The 24,618-nt window shown below is 47.5% G+C and overlaps 1 protein-coding gene across 2 annotated transcripts in view; it reads right to left on the bottom strand.

Moving 5' to 3' along the window:
* Positions 1-24,618, bottom strand: part of LOC148039814 (homoarginine-6-hydroxylase 2-ODD-233-like) — a 196,455-nt gene that overhangs the window by 772 nt on the left and 171,065 nt on the right. The gene's annotated exons all lie outside the window — the stretch shown is intronic.

The following is a 24,618-nucleotide window of genomic DNA, read 5'->3' as shown; positions in this document are numbered from 1 at the left end:
ACCAATGTACTTCACTATCATACAGAATGGAACTCTTGAGGATGAGGAATGTTCATAGCTCCAATTGAATTGCAGTGGATAAACAACTCAATCTGCTTCTGATGGAATAGAACTAACCATTCTTACAGTGCAACGTACTTTTAGCCAGTGTTTTACCAAAACATTTTTGGTAGCAAATACAAAAACCTTCTACTTGAAAGATCGGAGGGTTTTGAAAGCCAAATTAGATGTACTTGCCATGTTCATAATGAAATCTGTTTGTAACTGGTAAGATTTTAAACCTTCCTCACATGTTGAGGGGTTTTTTGAGGGAAAATTTGCATTTCACTTTCTTTTAAGCCGCAGTGTTTTATGAACATTACTTTGGGGGGGGAGGGGCGCTGGTGTAAGAGAGCCAAATATACACTTGTCATGTTTCACAGCTAGTTTGAAGTGTGCACAAGAAGGGACATGAAACACCATATACTCAATAAAGATGGATTAGGTATCAACTTTAGGATTAGGTATCTTGACAAAGTTGATATCGATGTCTTAGCCTACTTGTCAACTAGGTTACACAGATGAAGCATAGGATTCATCTTACATGAAAAATACAAAACTTATATACAATGACCCCAAAAAATACTGGGCATGATAAAAGGACATGCCATCAACTTTCAAAGCTTATTAATGTGAGGGTGGAATGCTAGGCTCATCTAGACAGGAAAACTGACGATTTCAAATTGTGTAGGGTGTGCACAGTGATAAAGAGGTCTTGTTTCAATCTTTCAGTTTGCTGAAACCCAAAATCCAACTGTGGTAAACGGCTGTCTATGAAACAAACAATAGCTATGCACTCAAGTTATATTATCTGTTCTTGCCCGTTAGGTTGATAAAACTATCTTCAAAGGGGCATCACTTCTAGGATCCAAAATAGCTTGAAGGATTGTTTTCTCGACATCGAGCTGAAAAGAAAAGAATGCTACTAGTTGGTTGATCCAGATGACCAAGTTGCATTTGATGTCATATCGTTGATTAAAATTGGATAATCTTGCCTTAAGGCACTTAAAGTCACTTTTGGATGATTTACAGAGCTGCTGTATGATTGATCATGTTCTTGGCAAATCCTTGGGATTCAGCATTTGTGCTACCTCTGGATTCTCTTCACCATTCAGCTCATGTACTTGATTTGTGTTATAGTAACAGGTCGAAAATGTGTCTGGAATGCTTTTTCACAAGTAAGGTTAAGCTCAATGGATCCAAATTCTCTGTTTGTTTCAAAGAATATCCTGGTTTGCAGGGGATCCAAATCAGAAAGGGCTGTGCTATACTAGAGACTCGCTAATCTAAAATTTACATATCTCCAAAAGATCAGCTCCTGCTCGTTACCACTGACCTGCCACTGCGCCCCCCGTTACCCCCCGTCTCTCCCACCGGTCATCGTTGACCTGCCATTGCGCACCACACCCCCCCCCCCCCCCCCCCCCATCCCCCCGGGCCGCCGTTTCGCCCACCTGTCCCTCCCTGCGGCGTGCTGTGCCTCTCCCCCCACCAGACCTTCTCGCCATCAAGCTGCCTCCCCCCCGTGCTGCCCCACCCCCGTTTCCAGCTGTTCGAAGTCTCAAAAGGTGTGACACCCCCCCACCACCCCCCCTATCAAGCACACCCCCTGATCCACACTCGGGTCAGGTGAGTCCCCCCCAGACCCACCCCCCCCTCCTCCCATAGGAGGTGATGAGCTACACACCTCTACCTCCTCCGCGCACCAGTAATTTTCCCCTTCTCACACAGCCACCAGCTCATCCACCCCTACCACTTGCCACACCTTCCCGAGACAGGCACAACTGTTGCCACAAGAGTTCTTCCGCAGTGGCCCATGGTCCTACCTGCGAGTTGTGGAGCGCGGAGAGTTCCCACTACCTCTAGAGGTGGGGATCTTCGTGGTTCGTAAGTCAAGGAGGGACAAGGTCCATCTACTAGCACCACGGATGGACCAAACTACGCATTTTTTCTTCAGACCTCTTACTCAAGGGAGTGGACGACTACATAGATTGAGGAGGAGTTGAAGAGTTAGGTGGAGGATTACATCTCCCAGTGGATGGGAGATGAAGGATTAGCACTGTTTGCACAACAGTGGTCAGGTTGCATGATGGACATTAACTGGTGGGTTGGTGTCGAGGTCCCACACGTGAGCATTATCTTTCGAGCCCCTCCACAGTGGAGAGCTTCGAGGGACGTGATCGAGTGGCCCCTGGCATAGGCGGCCCAGTTCTACCAGTGTACAGAGTCACGATTCTCAGCATGGCTGATAGATGCATTGATAATACCACCTAGAGCATCTATCACCCCTATGGTCCAGCCGAGGGCCACCATGGGGGACTGGAGTTCACCAACCAGACCGGCAGCAAAGCGCACTTGCATGCATCACAGTTTCTCCTCCTCATCAACAACATACACACCGAACAGATGCCTGTTCGGTCAGTCAAAGGTTTCCCCATGAGCTTACACCTTGCATCCTGAAATGTAAATAGTCTCCACTACAGTGGGGCAAGTGGTTCCAGGAAGTTGATTGTTTAGTAGGAGTTGCAGCCTTCCCTTGCTGGACGGATCGACATCTTGCTTCTACAGGAGCACAAGCTCACCCCCACCTAGGTCCAGCGGGTTGGGATGGTACTTCCGAGCAGCTCGCACACTTACTGGGAGCACGCCATAGATGCCCATGGCAGGAGTGGAGGCGTATACACCTCTATTGGTCCAAGTCTCACCGTCTGTGTATGAGACCACGGGACGATAGTGGCAGGAAGGGTTCTATGGATCAGATTGGATATTGGGAACTCGTGTATTGGAGTCCTCAATGTCTATGCCCCTACGGAGGTTAGGGAATGCAACAGGTTCTGGGTGGAGATCGCAGATGGACTTCCAGAGGTGGATATCTTGGACTCCTGGATTTTTGGAGGAGATTTCAACAACCTGGAGGCCTTGGAGGACCAGCAGGGTAGAGGCAGAAACTACCAGGGCATGGTTGGGGAGGAGCAGGAGACATAGGAGGTTTTTTTGCTTGCAGTCGGAGCACGTGATGCCTGGAAAGACCTTGCCTTTCACAGGAGGGAGAGGTTATTGGGCTTCTCTTGGGGATACAGACAACTAGATGGAGTCCTGCTAGAGCGGTTGGACAGGTTTTATGTGGGAGAGTGGGGAGGCTCTTGTGGAGGCCAAATTGAGCAGTTGGCAGGCACCACGTTGTCCGATCATTGCCTGGTTCTCCTGACACTTAACCCCCCAATATCCGCCCTAGACACACGATCCTGTTGGATTCGTGACTCGATCCATAGGAGGGAGGAGGTGACGAGACAGATAGAGCAGATTTGGACCAGAGAGTGGGACAGGAGGGATTGGATAGCAGAGGAGGTTGCAGAGGTCCTAGTCGAGTCGAGCAGAATCTGCCAAGAGGCAGCCATACAAGCTAGGTAGCAATGTTGGGAGGAGGAGAGAGCACTCCGGCGGGACCTTGCAGCCACGCAGAGATTATTGCAAGAGGCACTAGGGGATCCCACCCTCCATGCACAGGAGGTGCACGCGTGAGCAACCATTGCTGGCCTAGAGGACAGGTGCTCGAAGTTCTCTTTCTGCACCTTAGCAGCCTTCTGGGCGCGGAAGGGAGACACGATGTGCAGGGAGTTCTTCCGAGTGCACCAGCCCTGCACCGCAGGAGAGTAGATATGTAGCCTTCGGGATCAGTATGGGAGGACCCGTTCTAGCCCAGATGAGGTGATGGAGATTGCCACCGACTATTACACGCGCATTTTCTAGCAGGAGACAGCTTCAGCTAGAGGATAGAGATATAGATAACAGATATGGGATCACATCTTGTCCCTCGTCACAAAGGAGATGGGACGCTTCCTCCTAGCCCCCTTCATAGAGAAGGAACTAGAGGAGGCTTTCCATACACAGGATGGGCAGAAATGCCCGGGGGAGAATGGCCTCTCTAAGATCTTCTTCACTACCTACTGGGAAGTGGTGAAGGATCCCCTATTGATGGCTTTCCAGGAGATTTTCACTTCGGGAAAGATGCCAGGGAGTCTCTCCGTAGGCCTTATCAATCTTCTCCCCAAAGGGGGAGACCGGTTGGAGCTCTCCCAGTGGAGACCGATCACCTTATTGTCAGTGGCCTACAAGGCATTGGCAAAGATGATTGGTAGGTGACTACGCCCCCTGCTTTCAGATATCATCCATGACACACATATAGGCTTTGTCCAGGATAGGAGCATCCTAGACAATGTATTTACCTTCTTTGAGGCCACAGAGTGGGCTCAGCACAGTGGGCAGAGACTGGCAATACTACTCTTGGATTTCGAGAAAGTTTATGACAGGGTGGATTGGGATTTTCTAGAGGGCACCATGGTGAGGTTGGGATTCCCCCACGCTTGGATTTGTGGGGTCTCTGGCCTGTACAGATCAGCCACCAGCAAGGTTCTCATAGGCGGAAGGCAAGGGGAGGAGTTTCGGTTGGAGAGATCGGTTCGATAGGGCTGCCCCCTGGCCCCATACTTGTTCCTACTCTTCGCAGAGGCGATGTCTCACTTCCTTAGGTCAAGTGTGAGCGGATTACGCAGCCTTTGACTTCCAGTGAGAGAGGAGACTGAGTTGTTAGACTCAAAGTACGTAGATGATACAGCCCTCTACATAGAGGACGATGAGTTGATGCTGGAGAGAGTGAGGCTAGCTATTGACGTGTTTTGCTTTGCAGCGGGAGCAAAAATCAACTGGCGAAAGTTGGTTGGTTTCCTCACAGACCCGAACTCCAGCACGGAGTGGGGTGTCTACCTGGGATTTAGATGGGTGAGCAGAGGGCAGACCGTCCAATATCTAGGTTTCTAGGTAGGACTCGACATCACTCCTGCCTAGCAGTTTCTTCTTGTCCTTGATCCTATTCGGAGGAAACTGACCTATTGGAGCACGGTTCGCCTCTCACTAGCCGGACGAGCCCTGGTGGTTAACCAGGTCCTCCTAGTGACGGCCTGCTACATCGCTCGTGTTGGTGCTTCTCCTCATCGTGCGTAGTGCAACTTCGCCGCCTAGTGCAAAATTTCCTTTGGTCAGGGTCTGATGGTTCTAGGGATTCCAGAGCCAAGGTGGCATGGGCGACCATCATACGACATAGGTCTGAGGGACGGCTTGGGATCATAGACCCAGAGTATCAGAGTATGGCCCTCTTGGGGAAGCTAGTTGTCTGCGGTCTCACACCAGGCAGGTAGACCTGGAAGGTCTTATTGCAAGAGGGCCTTCAGGATTGTAGACTAAGGCTTGGCGGTGAGTGGAGGCTGTCCCTGAGATGGATCTTCACGTCAGCCCAGATCAGCCCCCCTAGATCACCTTTCCTTCGCAGCTTACTCCACGTGTGGCAGGGCCTCCGTAAGGCCCTAATCCAGAGCCCCCCAGGATGCCAAGAGAAAATAGACCGTCAGTCGGTGATCTGGAACCCCCATGTCAAAGATTGGGAAGGGGTACAGATAGGTGAGCACCCCCACATCTAGGTGGCTGGGTGGGAGGCCGGCCTGCGGCTCGTACCATTAGGACATGGCGGGAGGTGTACAGGATGGCGGACGAGAAGGTGTTGCAACGAGTATCATGCTGCCAGAGAGGTGTGGAGTTGAGGAGAAGAGAGGTAGACGCATCAATATCTCCGTAGTGGCTTGCTCTCCCGATACGAGAGTGAATAGCTCGATTTTGTGCTTTCTTAATATTTTCTTGAGCAAATTTTAACATATTATTCATATGCTCCAAAAAATCCTTGGCTGCCTGAACCTTGGGACTGCATAAGGAGCTCTGGGCTGAAACCCATAAATTAGCATAAATGGACTATATCCAGTGAAAGAGTGCTTGGCACTACTATATGCAAACTCTGCTATCGGTAGATACTCTTCCCAATTAGTTTGCCTTTTACTTACATATGCCCTGAGCATATCTTCAAGGATTTGATTAACCCTTTCAGTTTGCTCATCTGTTTGCGGGTGCTCCGCCATACTCATGCTAAGTTTAGTATCCAACTTTCTAAATACAGCCCGCCAAAATTGACTATCCAAATTTCTATCCCGATTAGAAACTATATTTGCCGGAAGGCCATACAATCGGTATATGTTCTCTATGAACAATCTAGCCAATTATGGTGTTTTAACATCAGTTGAAGTTGGAATAAACCTAGCCATTTTGGTTAATCTATCCACAATCATCCACACAGAGTCATGCCCCCTCTGTGTTCTGGGTAACGCGACAGTAAAGTCCATGGAGATACTCTCCCATTTTTCTGAAGGAATCTCTAATGGGTGGAGAAGTCCTCCCATTTTCAATCTTTCAGCTTTATTAACCTGGCATTTATTACATTTGACCACATAGTCAAGGACGTCCTTATTCATTCTAGGCCAATAGAACTGCCTTTTAATAAGACTATAAGTCTTATTAACTCCTGGATGTCCCGCACTAGGGGTATCATGACACTCAAAGAGTATCTGGCGCCTTATTTCTTCATCTTTCGGGACACATATCCTACCCTTGTAGAGTAAATAACCATTATCAATGGTAAAGTTCGTCCACTTGAATCCCATTTGAGCAACCCCTGATGCTCCATTTCCTTGTTGAACATCCTCAGATATTCCTTCCTCAGTGGAGGCTCTTCCATTTGGATCCCCATTTTTTATTGCTTCCCATATGTTGGAATATGCCGGATCAACCTGGCATTTCCCTTTTAAGGATTCAAGTAAATTGGAAGTGAATTGAGTAAAACTCAATTCATTTATGATGGGCATTCTACTGAGTGCATCAGCCACTATATTGTACTTTCCCTTTCTATACCTTATTTCGTAGTCGAACTCTTGGTGGAGTTCGGCCCATCTGGCTTTACACCCTTGTAGATCCAGTTGGTCATTAAGCCACTTAATGCTTTCATGATCCAACAAGATCAAAAGTTTGTGGCACCGTACAGATAGTGCCTCCATTTCTTCATTGCATGTACTATTACATACAGCTCCCTCTCATAAACAGAATAATTCCGTTTTGCACGGTCTAATTTCTTGCTTTCAAAAGCAACCAGTCAACCTTCTTGTAATAAGACCGCGCCTACTGTCTTATCACTGGCATCAGCTTCAACCACGAATGGTTTATTGGGATCCACAATTAATAGTACTGGAGCTGTAGCAATAGCTACCTTAAGTTTTTGAAAACTTTCATTTTGGTCAGTTCCCCAATTAAAGCTCTTCCCTTTCCCTTCAAGTTGGTCTGTCATTGGAATAGCTATCTTGGCATAATCTCGAATGAATCTATGATAAAATCCAGATAAACCTAGGAAGATCTGTAGCTCTTCCATGTTCCTTGGAGATGGCCATTCAATAATTTCCCTTACTTTTTCTGGATCCATCTTGATTCCCTCTTTCAAGATATATGCCCCAAATATTTGACCTCTTGTGCGAAGAATTCACATTTAGTTGTCTTCACATAAAGCGAATGTGTTCTTAACAATTGGAATACTAATCGTAAGTGTTCCAAATGTTCTTCTCTTGATTTACTAAAGATTAAGATATCATCCGAGAAAACTACTACAAAGTGTCCTAGATAGGGCTGTAACACACTATTCATCAACTTCATAAAAGTAGCCGGTGCATTAGTGAGGCCAAAAGGCATTACCAAAAAATCATAATGCCTATATCTAGTACGAAATGTTGTCTTAGGAACATCCCGTGCCTTAATTCTTACTTGGTGATAGCTTGATCTTAAGTCTATTTTTGCGAATAATTTTGCCCCTTGTAATTGATAAAAAAGATCTTCCATTCTGGGCATAGGAAATTTATTCTTCACCGTTATCTTATTAAGTGCTCTATAATTAACACAAAGTTGCATAGAAACATGTTTTTTCTTCATCAATAAAATTGGCGAAGCCCAAGGTGAATTGCTGGGTTGTATAAACCCTTTATCAAGGTAATCTTTAATTTGTCTTTCAACTTCTTGGTGCTATGTTTCACTTAGTTTATAAGGTGGTTTAGAAATAGGGTGTGTATGGTTATCTATGTCAATTGGGTGATTTACATCACCCCTATCTGGTGCAAGGCCACTTGGTAAATCAGAAGGAAACACATCTTTAAATTCATGTAATAAACCACTTAATCCATTACTTACATTCAACTCACAAACATAAGAAAATTGTTTCTTTATATTACAGAAAGTAAAAGTGTTCTGTACAGGAAGGGATCATAACATATATACCTCACAAGCTTTCTTCTTTATCAACTTCTGAACTTCAATGGAACACAACAAAGGGTTATTAGATACTCCATGTTCACCTTGAATCACAAAAGTCTTACCATCCCTTTCAAATTCCAGTGTATTATGATGATAGCTATGTTTTAAGGATGGTTCCAATCCCCATAGCCACTCCCTCCCTAAAGCAGTATCGGCTCTTTCCATATTCATAATTTGGAAATCAAGTTTATCTTTATATCCTTGGATCTCAATTTCCAAATTGGATACCATTGTATCCCATATTTTATAATCCTGATCTTGCATCATACGAACAACATATTGATGCCCACTCTTTTGTTGGGGAAGTTTCAATTTTCTGACAAGTGCATAATTTATGAAATTGTGGGTGGCAGAGTCATCAATCATGACTCTAACCCTCTTTCCAGCTATCAATCCATGCACTCTAACTAAATCATGTGGCCCAAAAGTAGGCTGCCACATAGAAGTTGACATACAACACCTGTGTTGTACATCCTTATGCAAGACCTCTAAAGATTTATACTTTTCATGCCCCTTCAATTCCAGGGTCTGCACTACATGGATTTGTTTCTCTTTTCCCTTGCCCTTGTCCTTATCCTTTCCTTTATCTTCCCTCTTTTTCCTTTGAGGGTAATTCCAGTTAGCATGATTAGGGGATAGGCAATTGAAACATAGCCTTTCTTTTTTAGCTTTATCAAAGTCATCTTGGCTTAACTTTGGCCTTACATATTGTTTCTTTTCAAAGGGTTGTTTCTTGCCCTTAAGAAATGGCATTTTCCTTTTAAATTTGCCTACAAATTTTGAGGCTTCAAATTCCTTAGACTTGGGCTCCGTATCAGTGACACTAGTGAGTGCACCTGGACACGTATTATCTTAATTGATTAATGCAAATTTAATTGCCTCTTCAAGCGTCTTGGGTGAACTCCTTTTCACTTCCTTTTTACAAGCCTTATCCAGTCCCCTTATGAATCCTCTTGTCTTTTGAAATTCATCTATTCCTTCCAATTTGAGGATTATCTCACGATACTCCTCGAGATATGTCAGCAAAGGTCTTCCCTTTTGTATGACATAATCCCAATCTTCCCAATTTCTTTCCATTTCATTTTCAAGAAGGAATTCTTTCAAAAAGACCGATTCAAATTGAACCCAAGTTTCAGGTATTTTATTTGCCTCCTTTAAAGTTCTCCACCATTTATATGCCCTTGGCCCCAAGGTTAAACTGGCCTCCAACGCTTGGCGATGTGGTGGAGTATTCTTAAGTTTGTGCAAATCCTCCCATTTTTGGAGAAAATTAAAGATAGTGTCTTTATTTCTGTCTTTTTCCTCCCCGTGGGGGGTTTCATTGTTGGGTATTTTACTCACGCCTTACTTACGCCTACACTCATATGGGAGTGTCGGTGATCAGTAGGACACTGGGGCACTTTTTACTCTCGGTAGGAGAGGTTTTTTTCCCCCAGACTTATGGTCTTATTATCGTATGTACTTATGTGCTTATGTTACACACATTTGGGCACTTAGTGTGTGTCGGGTGTGAACACCCCCCTACAACCCTAAGGTTTAAGGGTTGTACTTTGTACTTTCAGATTACACTCATTCAGTCTATTCTCTTGGGTGTCGTGCTTCAACTCTGTCTCTCTCACTCTCACACTGTCTACTGAATGTCTGCTGTACCTCGATCCTCTGCTCTCACATTTGGTATCAGAGCAGTCCTCGCCAGTTTTGCCCCCGTGCCGTCAGCTCCATCCGTCAGTGCACAGCTCCGCGTGCCCTGCCCAGCGCGCCACCTGTAAGCTGGAGGCATCGCCTCCTCTGCACAGTGAGCCACCCGCCAGCAACTCGCAAAAGCCTGCACGTCAGCCCAGGCGCTGTTCTTTCGTCAGACATCAGCGTCGTCAACAGTCAGCTACTGCCACGTCGTCATCAGATTCCGCCAGCTGCAGACGTCACTCACCGTAAACGTCTGCTCGCGACTGTTCATCCCGCCCGCCTGATGACCAGCGACCTGCCACTTTGCTCACGACAATCCAGCCCGTCCTGCCCGCCGTTTTAAAACATTCCGTCTGCACCCCGCCACTTCAGCAGCTGCGTCGCCTGTTTGACCACGAGCAGCTCTTCGTCAGACGACGCCCGTCAGACCACGTGCAGCCCGCCTGCCCGCCTGCCGCCATTTTTAAAAAAACGTTACGTCAGTCGCTGCCTTCTACGCTGGCCCGCCAGTCAACGTCCTACCCACCACGTGCAGCCTGCTCGTCTGACGACCACGTCAAGTAAAAATTTCAACATTTTTTTTTTAAAATTTCAGCCCAGAACACAGTTCTGGAAGCGGAGGTTCACACGCGGCAAGTACAGAACAAGTGCAGGGATAAATTTCATGCAAATTTCTGGACTGGATCGTCAGACATTTTGGGGCTTTTGTGTATTTGGAAGACAGTTGCATTTGGACTGCTGATACAGTCACAGAAAGACTGTTTTTGACAGAAATTTTGGCAAAAATTTTGGGGATTTTGACATAACAGTGTTGCATTGCACTGTTTGCACCTTGGGAAGCGTGCAGTAAAAGACAGTTTTCTGACAGAGTACGCCCTTGCACATTAATTGCAGAAACGTATTTGCTGCAATTTCTGGAAATTTGCAGATTTCCAGTTCGTACTGCTTTGACATTGCTCATTTTGTCTTTGGAAATTTGTCATCATGGCAAATCAGGGAGGTGATGTTTTTACGTATGTATCCAAGGAGGACAGACTGGACGGAAACAACTATTCCCTTTGGTCATTCATGATGAAAAATGTATTAGTGGCCAAGAATTTATGGGATTATGTCAGTGGAGAGAAAACTTAACCGGGAGTTGTAGCTCCCGTTACTCCTCCTCCCCAAGGCGCACGTGGACAACGGGGACCTCAGCCCGCTCCACTTCAGCAACTTCCACCCAGAACTGCAGCTCAAAAAGCTTGGGATACCCGTGATGCACAGGCCTTGTCGCCGATTGCTCTAGAAGTTCAGCGGTGCATCATACCACATATCCGTTCGGCATCTTCTTCACGAGATGCATGGTTGACTTTGGAGCATATGTTTGCAGGAAAGAATGAGACTCGGATCTCTTTCTTGAAGAAAGAGTTGGAAACTCTGAAGATGCATGAAGGTGATTCTATGCAGGATCACTTAAACAAGATTCAGGACTTGAGGGAGCAGCTCATGAATGTAGATGAGTATTTTTCGGATGCACAGTTGATATCCACCACCTTGAATTCCTTACCTCCTTCGTACTTGTCTTTTCATACTGCATTGAACCTCACCATGAGGATTGCTGAGCACCCACTTACTTTTATTCAGCTGGTTAGCTTGCTTCTAGAGGAGGAGCAAACACGGAAAAATAGTGGTGTGGATGCTATAGTCTCTGAGCAGGCTTTTGTGGCAAGACAGAAAGGCAAGAACAGCAAGGTTAAAAATGCTCCACAGAGTTCTGGCACTTCGGGCACATTGCAGAATCAGTCACAAGGGGGGACGCAACCAAAGAAAGGAAAATGTCATTATTGTAAGAAGCCCGGCCACTATATCACTGAGTGCAGAAAACGCATTGCCAAAGAGAAGAAGGAGTCAGGAATGTCTGTTTCTACTACTCCTTCCACTGCTAGTGAGTCCGCGTCCTTTGTTGTGGACAGGGACTATTATTTTTACACTTGCAGTTATGACATCTCTTGGGCCGATAGAGCACTTAGCTCTACAGAGGATGCTGACACTTGGTTCTTTGACAGTGGTGCTTCTAGACATATCACATCTCGTAGAGATTTGTTTGCTTCAGTTAGTGCACCTCCCGTTGGGAAATCGATACAGTGTGCCAATAATGCATCATACCCTGTTCGTGGTATTGGGGAGATTTAGCTCACAGCCATTGATGGCTCCATTCTCCGCCTGCAGGATGCTTTGTTTGTGCCTGGAATAAAGAAGAATTTGCTTTCTATTTCTTCTTTGGCACGTTGTGGTATGCAGGTCACCTTTGATGATGACCATTGCATGGTTCGAGAAAAAGAATGCATGACATTGGTCTTGACAGGATCTTTGTGTCATGGTTTATATGAGTTGGATGCTCTTTCAGTAGATCAGTCAGCATACTTGACATCCACTCTTACTCCTACTATGATACAGGCGGAGTTATGGCATGCTCGTTTAGGGCATGTAAACTTTGGCAGCTTGATGCTTTTGCAGCGTACTCAGATGCTGGATGGCTTACCTCTCTTGGAGAGACCTCCTGAGCACTTATGCGAGGGATGCATTTTGGGGAAAATGCATCGGTTCTCATTTCCTCGTGATGTTGCTTTCAAGGCAACAACCAGATTGCAGTTGGTGCATTCAGATGTTTGTGGGCCTATGCAGACCATGTCATTGGGTGGTTGTTATTATTTTGTGACATTCATTGATGACTTCACACGTTTTTGCTGGGTCTATTGTTTGAAAAAGAAGTCAGAAGTGTATGATGCATTTTTGGCTTTCAATGCACTTGTTGAAAACCAATCTGGATGCCACATTAAGACTCTCCGTTCAGACCGAGGGGGGGAATACATGTCCTCTATGCTGAATTCTTTTTTGCAGCAGAAGGGCATAGTACATCCGTATACTACAGCTTATACTCCACAGCAGAATGGGGTAGCAGAGAGGAAAAATCGGTCACTCATGGAGATGGCCAGATGTATGCTGAAGGCAAAGAGCTTGCCTCATAGTTTTTGGATGGAAGCAGTCATGTGTGCTTGCCATATTTTGAACAGATGCCCTACCAAAGCCTTGAAGACCATCACACCATTTGAGGCTTGGAACAGCCGTAAACCTTCTGTTGGTCACTTTCGTACCTTTGGGTGTCTTGCCTATGCCCATATTCCACAGGTACTTAGAAGAAAATTGGACAACAAGGCTGTTAAGTGCATTTTTATGGGATATAGCAATGAGAGCAAAGGCTACAGACTCTATGATCCCGTTATGAAGAAGGTTTTTGTCAGCAGGGATGTTGTTTTTGATGAAAAATCAGAATTATCCTTGGCTGGTTTGGACACATATCAGGCTGCCCGTGATGTTTTTGAAGGGCTGTTGCCCATTACTTTTGGTGATTCAGCTGGAGGTTCACAAAATGAACCTAATGTTCAGCCAGTTGCTCCTATGGAAAGTGCAGAAATTCAGCCATTGGCTGATCGGAATATTCAGCATCATGCTGAAACAGAAATTCAGCAAGAGCTTGCACACAGCCAGGATGCTAGACAGCTACCTAGATGGTATTTGCAGACTATGCAAGATAGTCCTTTGGATGCACCCATGGCTGGTCGTACTAGAAGGCAAACTCGTTTGCATGATTCAGCACATACCATGGAGTTTATTATGGCAGCAAGTACTTTTGATAATGAAGAGCCTGAATGTTATGAGGATGCACAACACAATGTGCATTGGAAGGCAGCCATGCAAGCTGAATTAGATTCTATTACTAAGAATCAAACTTGGGATTTGGTGTCCTTGCCATTTGGGAAGAAAGCCATTGGAACAAAATGGGTCTACAAATTGAAAAGAAAAGCAGATGGATCCATTGATAAATACAAGGCACAGCTGGTAGCTAAAGGCTACGCACAGAAAAAGGGCATTGATTATGAGGAGACATTTGCTCCTACTTCCCGTATGACGACCATCAGGTCTATGATTGCTTTGGCTGCACATTATGGTTGGACAGTCCATCAGCTAGATATCAAGACTGCATTTTTACATGGGGAACTTCAGGAGGAAGTTTATGTACAGCAGCCCATTGGTTTTGCAGTTGAAGGCTCAGAACATTTGGTATGCAAGCTCAAAAAGGCACTATATGGTTTAAAACAAGCTCCTAGAGCTTGGTATGAAAAGATAGATGCTTTCTTGCTTGGTTAGGGGTTTCTAAACAGCTCATCTAAGTCTACCCTTTACGTATGTAAAGAAGGGGGATCTATGCTGATTTTATGTCTTTATGTTGATGACCTTTTGCTCACTGGAACACATGCTGATCAGATTTCAGCATTCAAACAAAATTTGCAGCAAACTTTTGACATGTCTGACTTGGGAGTTTTGCATTACTACTTGGGCATCCAGTTCATACATAATGCTCGAGGTATTGGGTTATCACAGTCACGGTATATTGGGCAGCTTCTTGAGAAATTTGGCTTACAGGATTGCAAGCCAGTTACTACTCCCATGGAACCTGGACTGAAACTGTCATTACATGATGACAGTGATTTGTTTGATATACATAGATATGCTCCTGCAGTTGGATGTCTTATCTATCTATGCAATACTAGGCCGGACATACAGTTTGCAGTTTCAGCTTTGAGCAGGTATTTGCATCAGCCACAGATGCCACATTGGCAAGCTGTCAAGCGTGTTTTTCGCTACTTGCAGGGTACTCGTTCTCTTGGGTTGCTTTATGCCAAGGGGGGACCACTGCATTTACATGCTTACAGTGATTCTGATTGGGCTGGTGATTATGATACACGTCACTCTACTAGTGGCAATTGTTTCTTTCTTGGCACTTCTTGCATTTCTTGGCTTAGCAAGAAACAATCCACTGTTGCCACATCGTCATGTGAAGCTGAATACAAGGTGTATCTGTTACTGAGCCTACTCCATTGTTCACTGACAGTCAGAGTGCCATTGCAATGGCACGGAACCCAGTGTTTCATGCTCGCACGAAACACATTGAGATTCACTATCACTTTGTCAGAGAGAGGCTACATGCAGGTGATATCAGCCTTGTCTATTGTCCTACCACCAGTAATGTGGCAGACATCTTCACCAAAGCTCTTCCTCGTGACAAATTTGAAGCATTTCGCGATGCTTTAAATTTGATATCCTTTGGTGGCGGATGATCCTTGTACTCTTGATCACTCTTCACTCCAGGGGGGTTTGTTGGGTATTTTACTCACGCCTTACTTACGCCTACGCTCATATGGGAGTGTCGGTGATCAGTGGGACACTGGGGCACTTTTTACTCTCGGTAGGAGAGGTTTTTTCCCCCAGACTTATGGTCTTATTATCGTATGTACTTATGTGCTTATGTTACACACATTTGGGCACTTAGTGTGTGTCGGGTGTGAACACCCCCCTACAACCCTAAGGTTTAAGGGTTGTACTTTGTGCTTTCAGATTACACTCATTCAGTCTATTCTCTTGGGTGTCGTGCTTCAACTCTGTCTCTCTCACTCTCACACTGTCTATTGAATCTCTGCTGTACCTCGATCCTCTGCTCTCACATTCATATCTTTTAACACTGGGTTATCCCTTAGGTTTTGGTGGGGTTCCCTAGGATCTCGCATAATCACATCTAGATCTTTTGATGGAGATGAAATGCCTGAGGTTTCTACCTTATTTTTATCCCTTTCTAATAATAAGGTTAATTGAGATTTTATTTCTATAAGTGCTTGAGTTAGCAACTCCATTTGAACCCTCTGTGCTTGCACACGAGCAGTTAAATCATCAAATTGTTCGTGTAGCAAAAAATTCTTCCCATTGTTATTCTTGAATTTCCGTTTCATGGGAATCCACCATAGGATGGTCCCCGGAACTAGAATCTTCAGTTACCCCCTTTTTCTCTTTGCCCTCCATTAATACACTAGAATTAGAAAGAAAATATAAAAAATTTGCGTACAAGATAAGGTACTTCCTTGATTATAGTGATAGAGCAGTTGTCATTGCCGGTCACGTGAGAGTAAGACACCGTCCCCCTTCCCTGCTGGCGATGCCCGCGCAGGTTCGAATCTTGCCGTTCACCGTCCCTCTTCCCTGCTGGCGACGCCCACGTTAGCTTGGTGCGACTACTTCATGTTGACGTGGACAGCTGCAGGATTGACGAGCACCGCTGCCGGCTGGTAACGTGACAGCTCCTGATTGGTGCGCCAAATAGGAACGGGACCTGACGGCTCCAAGTAGGAACGAACCAGACGGTTCTTTTCCGAAAAAGCCCGCCACGCTTCCGCTGCGACAAGGACGTAAAGCCCTTTTGACTCTTTCCAAGATAACGTCGCCTAACGGCTTTGATACCAGTGTTAGATAACGCCTGTGTTGATCGCCTGTGTTGATGGATTCAGTTAAGTGCCCCCTTTGCTCGACAGTCCCAACAGCACGAGAGAGATTGTTCGATTCACCACCCAGCATCGCCTGGAAGGTTGCTGGCTTCCTCATCCTGATCCGACTGCCAGCCGTCAGCTTCAGGTGAGTCATACTATCCTTAGACTCACTTACTCTCTAGACTCCCCTTGACCCCGTTCGGGTGCCCAAGGCCCCTGGACGGTCATTCCTCGCGCTTGTCTCTCCATAAGTTACATTTATTAATGTAACAAGTTTTTTGAGTAATATAATCAGCCACATTTTACTTGCAAAAAAGATAATAAAAATATGCCCCCAAGAAGTGCCATTGCTCACTCTTGTGCCCACTATTACTCTCTTGTGCCTTCATAGTGCTTCCATACCGTGTTATGCTTCTATGTGTCTTTGTGCAAGGTATTCCGTGCTGCAACCCTATATCAAGATCCCTTCAAGGAGACTCCGTGACTCTGACGCCCCATGAATCATGCTAGGCGGGGTAGGCGGCCTAACCCGTGATGGACTAGTGCCTTTGGAGCCACCCTAAAATAGGGAACAAGGGATGGTGCATTACAGTAGGTCACTACAGAAGCCTTTGAAGGGAAGAATTGACAATAAATGATCATGGTAGACTAGGGAATTCCAAGGTGGTTGATTATTTGAGATGTTGGAGACCTTAGGTTCATGGATCTAGCCCAAACTTGTAGGCAATTTGATTGAAATAAAAAAGATAGGGAATGGGTGGTTATTAGATATGTTTAATGCCCCACCCTCATAAGGTGCCACTGATGATCCATGGTGTTCTAAGTTGTAAGGCCCCCATTATGAGGAGAAGCCATGTGTGAGCACGAATATTGGTTGAGTCCTAACTTGTATGTCAAATTAGGTCTATGTGACACGTTGGCAAAAAGGTGACCTTTGTGGATTTAGACTTTGGGTTAGATAGAGTAGTTATGCTGGTAGCAACTCAACGCACAATGCATCGAGTTGTAGGGTGTGGGAGTTATCAGGAACCCCTGTTTTGGGGTTTGCAAGCTGTGGAAGTGGCCCTTGGCTAGGGGGTCTCAAAGGGGATATTCCTTGAAATATTTCCTGGCCAACTAGGGAAGGTTCATAATATGGACAAGCCAGCTAGACTATCTTCCCATGCTATAAAAAGAAGACCCCTCCAAAGCTGTCATCAATCTATCTTTCACCCAATCAGAGTTCTAGCTACCCTGAAGCTCTTCGCCTATTATTTGTGTAGATTGCCATCTAAACTTCACAGTGCAAGCACATGTGTGGACAGAGCCCTCTTTGTATCAGTTCATTTGAAATCAAAGTAGGTTCTATTCTTCTCATAGTTGTGTGTCCTCTACTCCTTGCTCAGATTCTGTTCGCTGTTTTGTATCATTTCTACGATTGGATCATAAAAAAAGCCTCCTCTAAAGTGTAGAGACAGGAAGAATTAGCAGGGTAGTGATAATGCTAGTTTTACCAAGGTCAAAGAGAAATAGAAAAGGAGAAACCCTAAGGGTCTCTTGAGTCATAGAGAAACCATGTCAAGAGGGTAAGGAAATGTAACCCTTTGCAGAGATTTGATCTGCTAGCTGGAGAATACTGACTTGGAAGATTCCCACTAAGGGATTTCTTACCAAATTTGGGCAAGGCTCTCCTAGTGTAGTCTTTGTGGCAGATTAGAGGAGGATATCTCCCACCTTTTCTGAGATTGCATAGAATTTAATCTCTTTGGAAGACAGTCACTGGATGGTTTTTAAAGGCTGTCTTCAATGGTAGCATAACTACTCTCCTAGCTGATCAGGGCAATTGTTTGGGATGAGGAAACTTGGCAACTATGGTTGACTACTAGAGCTTTGATGTTGAGGGACCATGGCTATTTGGTGCTTCTGAAATGGCTTAGTTCAAGGTAGAATAAAGAAAAGTAGATCCCTCATTGAGGAATTGATGGGATTGAGTAGGAGATTTTAGCTCTCTTTTTTTTTTGTAAATAAAGTGTGGCTAATTATATTACTTCAGAAAAAACCTGAATACAAGTGCTCATGCTCAATAGACTAGCTGGAGCTGATGCAGAGTCACAGATATATCAAGTGTACAAGCCTCTGAGGGGGGTCTAGGGGGGATGGGGGCAAGAAGCCATGGAGGGGGGTGTATCGCCATCTAGGGCTGCCTGCCTGCATCGCAAAAAATAGGTCTTGGCCACCCCAAGTGCGCATGAAATGAAAACGGAGCTCCTGACAAGCTCGAGACTCGCCTTGCACCTGGTCCCATCGGCCGCGGAAGGAGTGGATGATGGAGGACCAAAGCTCTGCTAAAGTCGCCTGTACTCAAAGTCTCTCTCCGCCAAAAACCTCCTAACACCGCGCCTTCTAGATATGCCATCTAGTAAGACTCCCTATGATCTCCCATGCCTCAGAGCGGTCTGCTATGGGCTCCAGTACCTGGCAGATGGGTAGAGCCTCCAAACCGACCATTACGCATGACCCTGCCTCAATAATGAAATATTATGTCCTGTATCCCACCCTCATACAGAAGGTGACGGCCCTGGCTGACTGTGTGCCAACAGAAAGCTCCCCATGAGATACATCCAAGACTAGGTGCTATACGGCGGAGGATGCGGCATGCTCCTCTTCACACGAGCTGCGTCGCCTCACACGACCAAAGGCAGTGCTTTGGAGTTTCCAAAGGCTGTTGTGTGCAACGTTTACAACCACCCTCTTGCATCTGGGCTAACCAACTTTCCACCGCCAGGCCTCCATGTGCCACCAGCCATAAGAAATAAGATACCCTCCTGGGCCTCTAGCTATCCCATAGGCAGCGCCAGAAGGTCCAACGGAAAGCCTCCGTGATGGTGTGCTCCACCTAGTACTTGCTATGCGACCGTGTCTAATCCATGTCCTTCTATATCAGTACGTGTCTGCCAATCCTAGCTGTGTACCCCAGGAACCTCAATGGCTTCTTGGCGACCGCAATGGCCGGCCAAAGCCACTCTCCCAGATCCCACTCTAGCTCATCAAGTGGCTTGCCCTCCCAAATCCAGAGATGCCACTCCCTGAGCTCCTCCCAGAAGACAGGGATCCAGCTGCCATGTCTTCCCTTGAAGGCTAACCACCTGAATCCTCCTCCATGAAAGGACAGCTATCCGCTCATCTTGCTGCCCTCTATCAAGGGCCAGACGCCCCCCCTCCTACACGGTAAAGAACGTCCCATGTGGAATGCCGCCCACTCTACCTGCTAGGGGGATACCTACCGAAGAAAACCTAGCGGCCCATACCTCCCCGAGCTCTAGCGGCTCTCGTATCGGGGGGGCAAGCCACTCCTGAGGTATTGTTGTGTCTATCTCCCTTCTCCTCAACTCAACTCCTCTATGGCAGTCTAATGCTCGCTACAGCACCTCCTTGTCCACCATCTTGTATATCTCCCGCCATGTCTTGATGGTACGGGCCGGGCCGGCCTCCCAACCAGCCCATTGGATGTGGGGGCGCTCGCCAATCTATACACCATCTTGATCTCTGACTTGGGGGTTCCAGATCACCGGTTGGCAGTCTATCTCCTCCTGGTAGCTCGGAGGGCTCTGAATTAGGGCCTTACAGAGGCCTTGCCACACATGAAGCAGGCTGTGTAGGAAGGGGGATCTCGCAGGGGGTGATTTGGGCCGTCGTGAAGATCCATCTTAGGGACGGCCTCCAATCACTGCCAAGCCTCGGTCTACAATCCTAGAGACCTTTCTGCAATAGGACCTTCCAGGTTTCCTCTTTGGTGTGAGGCAACGAACTACTAGCTTGCCCAAGAGGGCCATACTTTGATACTCAGGGTTTATGATCCCAAGCCCTCCCTCTGACCGATGCCAGATGATGGTCGCCTAGGCCACCTTGGCTTGGGAATCCCTGGGACCGTTTGACTGCAGCCTAAAGGAAGTTCCACACTAGGCGGTGAAGTTGAACTACACAGGACGAGGAGAAGCACCAACACGAGGCAATGTACCAAGCCGTTGCTGGGAGAACCTGGTTAACCACCAGGGCTTGACTTGGTAGGGAAAGGCGAGCAATACTCTAGTAGGTCAGCTTTCTCCGAATAGAGTCAAGGATTGGAAGAAACTGCTGGGTGGGAGTGATGTCGAGTCCCACTTGGAACCCTAGGTAATGGACGGTCTGTCCTCTGCACACCCATCTAAATCTCAAGTGGACACCCCACTCCGTGCTAGAGTTCGGGTCTGTAAGGAAACCAACCAACTTTCGCCAGTTGATTTTCGCTCCTGCTGCAATAAAGAACACCTCGAGAGCTAGTCTCACTCTCTCCAGCATCAACTCATCGTCCTCTATGTAGAGTGTTGTATCATCTGCATACTTTGAGTCTAACAGCTTCGCCTCCTCTCTCACCGGAAGTCGGAGACTGTGTAACTTGCTCACACGTGACCTGAGGAAGTGAGACATCGCCTTTGCAAAGAGTACTCCCCTCGCCTACCATCTATGAGGACCCTACTAGTAGCTGATCTGTAAAGTGCGAAGACCCCGCGGATCCATGCATGGAGGAAGCCCAACCTCACCATGGTGCCCTCTAAGAAGTCCCAGTCCACCCTGTCATAGGCTTTCTCAAAGTCCAGGAGTAGTACAGCCAATCCTTGACCACTCTGCTGGGCCCACTCTGTCGCCTCAAAGAAGGTGAAGATACTGTCTAGGATGGTTCTATCCTGGACAAAGCCAGTCTGTGTGTCACAAATGATGTCTGGAAGCACAGGGCGGAGTCGCCTACCAATCATCTTTGCTAGTGCCTTATAGGCCACTGGCAGTAAGGTGATCGGTCTCCACTGGGAAAGCTCCAACCGGTCTCCCCCTTTGGGGAGAAGACTGATAAGACTTGCCGAAAGACTCCTTGGCATTTGTCCTATAGTGAAAATCTCCTGGAAGGCCAGCAGTAAGGGGTCCTTCACCACCTCCCAGTAGGTAGTGAAGAAGGCCTTAGAGAGGCCATTCTCTCCCAGGCATTTCTACCCGTCCAGTGTATGGAAAGCCTCCTCTAGTTCCTTCTCTGTGAAGGGGGCTAGGAGGGAGTCTTCCGTCTCCTCTGTGACGAGGGATGGGATGTGATTCCAGACCTGCTCTCTACATCGTTGTCCTCTAGCTGAGGCTGTCTCTTGTTGGAAAAGGCATCTGTAGTAGTCGGTGGCAATCTCCATCACCTCATCCGAGTCCTCCCATTCTGATCCTGAAGGCTGCGTATTTGCTCTCCTGAGGTGCAGGGCTGGTGCACTTGGAAAACCTCCTTGCACATCCTGTCTCCCTTCCGCACCCAGAAGGCTACTGAGGTGCGGAAAGAGAACTCTGAGCGCCTGTCCTCTAGGCCGCTGATGGCTGCTCATGTGCGCACCTCTTGTGCGTGAAGGATGGGATCCCTTGGTGCCTCCTGTAGTAATCTTTGCGTGGCTGCTAGGTCCTGCCGGAGTGCTCTCTCCTCCTCCGAGCTCTGCTACCTGGCCTGTAGAGCTGCCTCCTAGTGGATATTGCTTGATTCGGCTAGGACCTCTGCAACCTCCTCTACGATCTGGTCCCTCCTGCCCCACTCCCTAGTCCAAATTTGCTCAATCTCTCTTCACCTCCTCCCTCCTATAGATCGAGTAAGGGATCCGACAAGATCGTGTGTCTAGGGAAGATGGTGAGGGACCAAGTGTCAAGAGAACTGGGCAGTGATCGGACAAAGTGGTGCCCGTCAACTGCCCTACCTGGCCTCCACGAGAGCATCCCCACTCTCCCACATAGAACCTGTCCAACCGCTCCAGCAAGACTCCACCTAGCCGCCTGTATCCCCAAGAGAAGTCCAACGATCTCTCTCTCCTGTGGAAAGCTAGGTCTCTCCAAGCATCGCGTCCTCTTGCTGCCAGTAGAAAGACCTCCCATGTCTCATGCTCCTCCCCAGCCATGCTCTGGTAGTTTTTGCCTTTGCCCTGTTGGTCCTCTAAGGCCTCCAGGTTGTTGAAGTCTCCTCCAACAATCCAGGAGTCCACCTCTGGGAGTCCTGCTGTGATCTCCACCCAGGACCTTCTACATGCCCTAACCTCAATAGGGGCATAGACATTGAGGACTCCAAGGCATGAATCCCCAATATCCAATCTGATCCATAGAACCCTCCCTGCCACTATCGTCCCACGGTCACGTACACAGGCAATGAGACTTGAGCCAACAGAGGTGTATACACAGGCAGTGTGGAAGCTACTAATGAAGAAGAGGAGCTATGAGACATGTGGATACGCTTCATTGCGGGCTTGGACGGTAAACTCCATTCCCCCATGGTAGCCCTCGGATGCGGACCATGGGGGTGATGGATGTGGCTGGTGGTACCACCAGAGCATTTATCAACCAGGCTGAGAGGCGAGACTCTGTACATTGGTAGAAGCGGGCCGCTTGTGCCAGGGGCCATTGATCACATCCATCGAAGTTCTCGACTACGGAGGGGCTTCTCACATGTGGGACCTCGGCCCCAGCCCAACCCCAATCCAATGGCCCCAGCCCACCAGTTAATGTCCATCATACAACTTGGCCATTGCTGGGACAAAAGTATCAGTCCACCTTCTCCCATCCGCTAGGAGATGTGGTCTGCCACCTGGCTCTTCACCTTCTCCTCTATCTGTGTCGTCGTCCAGTCTCTTGTGTGAGAGGTCTAAAGGAAGAAGGCGCAATTTGGTCCATCCGGTGGTGATAGTAGATGGACCTTGTCGCTCCTTGACTTGTGTACCACGAAGATTCCCACCTCTAGGAATAGTGGGAACTCTCTGCGCTCCGCAACTCTCAGGTGAGACCACGGCCCACTACGAAAAAACTCCTATGGTAGCAGCTGCGCCTGTCTCGGGAAAGTGTGACAGGTGGCATGGACAGATGAGCTTGTGGCTGTGGGGGGGGACGGCTCGATTGCTGGTGAGTGGAGGATGTCGGTGTATGGGGCTCCTCCCCTCCTATGGGGGGTTTGGGGGGGTTGGGGGGGGGGAGACTCGAGGGGTGGTGGGGTGGTCAGAGCCACACGGCGGGTGTGTGGGGGGCCGGTAGCTTTGGAGGGGTGGGGAACCGTGGGGGGGTAGGGGGAAACGGGGTGGGGGATGTGGGCCCTCGGGGGAGGCGGCTTGTGATGCTTCCGTGGGGGTTGGATGCCTAGGCATGTGGTCTTGCCAGGTGGGGCGAGGAGGGGGTGGCCGTGTGGTGTTCTGCCGGGGGGGGGGGGGCTCGCCCTCCTGCTCCCCACTACCGTGGTTGTGTCTAAGGGGGTGACTGCGGCCCCCCCTGCCATCTCCCTCTCTATCGTCTCTGGACCTGTGTGAAGCCGTTCGTGTCCACCTATGGCCTTGTCGGTGAAGCCACCTTGGCTCTGAAGCGTGTACAGTCTACTGCCTGATGCCCAAAATCATGGCAACGCAGGCAATTTCTTGGCTGCCTAGTTACAATAACCTGCTGCCTGAATGAGTGTCTACTTGTCTCAATCTCTAGAATTTGTGGTATATTCTTTGTCTCTTTCACTGCTACCCGTACCTTCGAGACTGCTGCTGCTGTCACTGCGTCTGCGAAGGAGGCGGGAAGGATAGTGCCGAAGAGCCGTCCAAAGTCCTCTACTAGTTCGCGATACTCTACCGCCAGTCCAAGGAAGAGTAGGGTGACCGGATTTCTGAGGAAGCTGTTGTGGGACGCGAATGCCTCCTTTGTGAAGCCACTGTACCAGGGAACCAAGTAGACGACCCCCTTCGTGGAAGCATAGGATGAATTGGCCACTAGCTCACGGGTTGCGTTTGCCGAGGTGAATGGTACCATGAAGATCCCTTGCCCCATGAGAACCACCTCCACGATCTGCGCAGTGCCAGATTTTAGCACTTTTTGGTCATGTTCATCTCAAAAGGCCTTGCTTTAAGGTTGCGCATATGAGACCATGGTTGCAACTTGGGAGGACCATAGTTTGGGTCATAGATAGAGGCATGGCATGTTGACATAGGACTTTCAGGAGAGCTACTCTTTTCTCATCACTAGTTAGACTACTTGTAGGCACAGTGGACTTGGGGACACTGTCATAGATAGGAGCTCATTGCTAGTATTATTGCTTGGTACTCTCCAGTGAAGGGTAGCTTTAAGAGGAAGAGGAGTAGAGATGCTTTCTCGTGGACCTACTTATGGCCTGATGCTTTGGTATGTAAACTTTTTTTTTCTGGTGATGTAAATATGATACTTTCTTCTTTGTATTGAAGAAGCTTACGCAATCTAATTAAGCTGATAACCGAGTATTAGATTTGATGCATGAATCTAATATATGGATTTGTCTCAA

This window comes from Lygodium microphyllum, chromosome 2 (genome assembly GCF_053477565.2).
Source record: "Lygodium microphyllum isolate KBCC chromosome 2, Lygodium_microphyllum_v1.1.10, whole genome shotgun sequence".
Lineage (NCBI taxonomy): Eukaryota > Viridiplantae > Streptophyta > Polypodiopsida > Schizaeales > Lygodiaceae > Lygodium > Lygodium microphyllum.
Note: the sequence above shows the minus strand (reverse complement) of the source record. Positions and strands in the feature narration are given on the sequence as shown.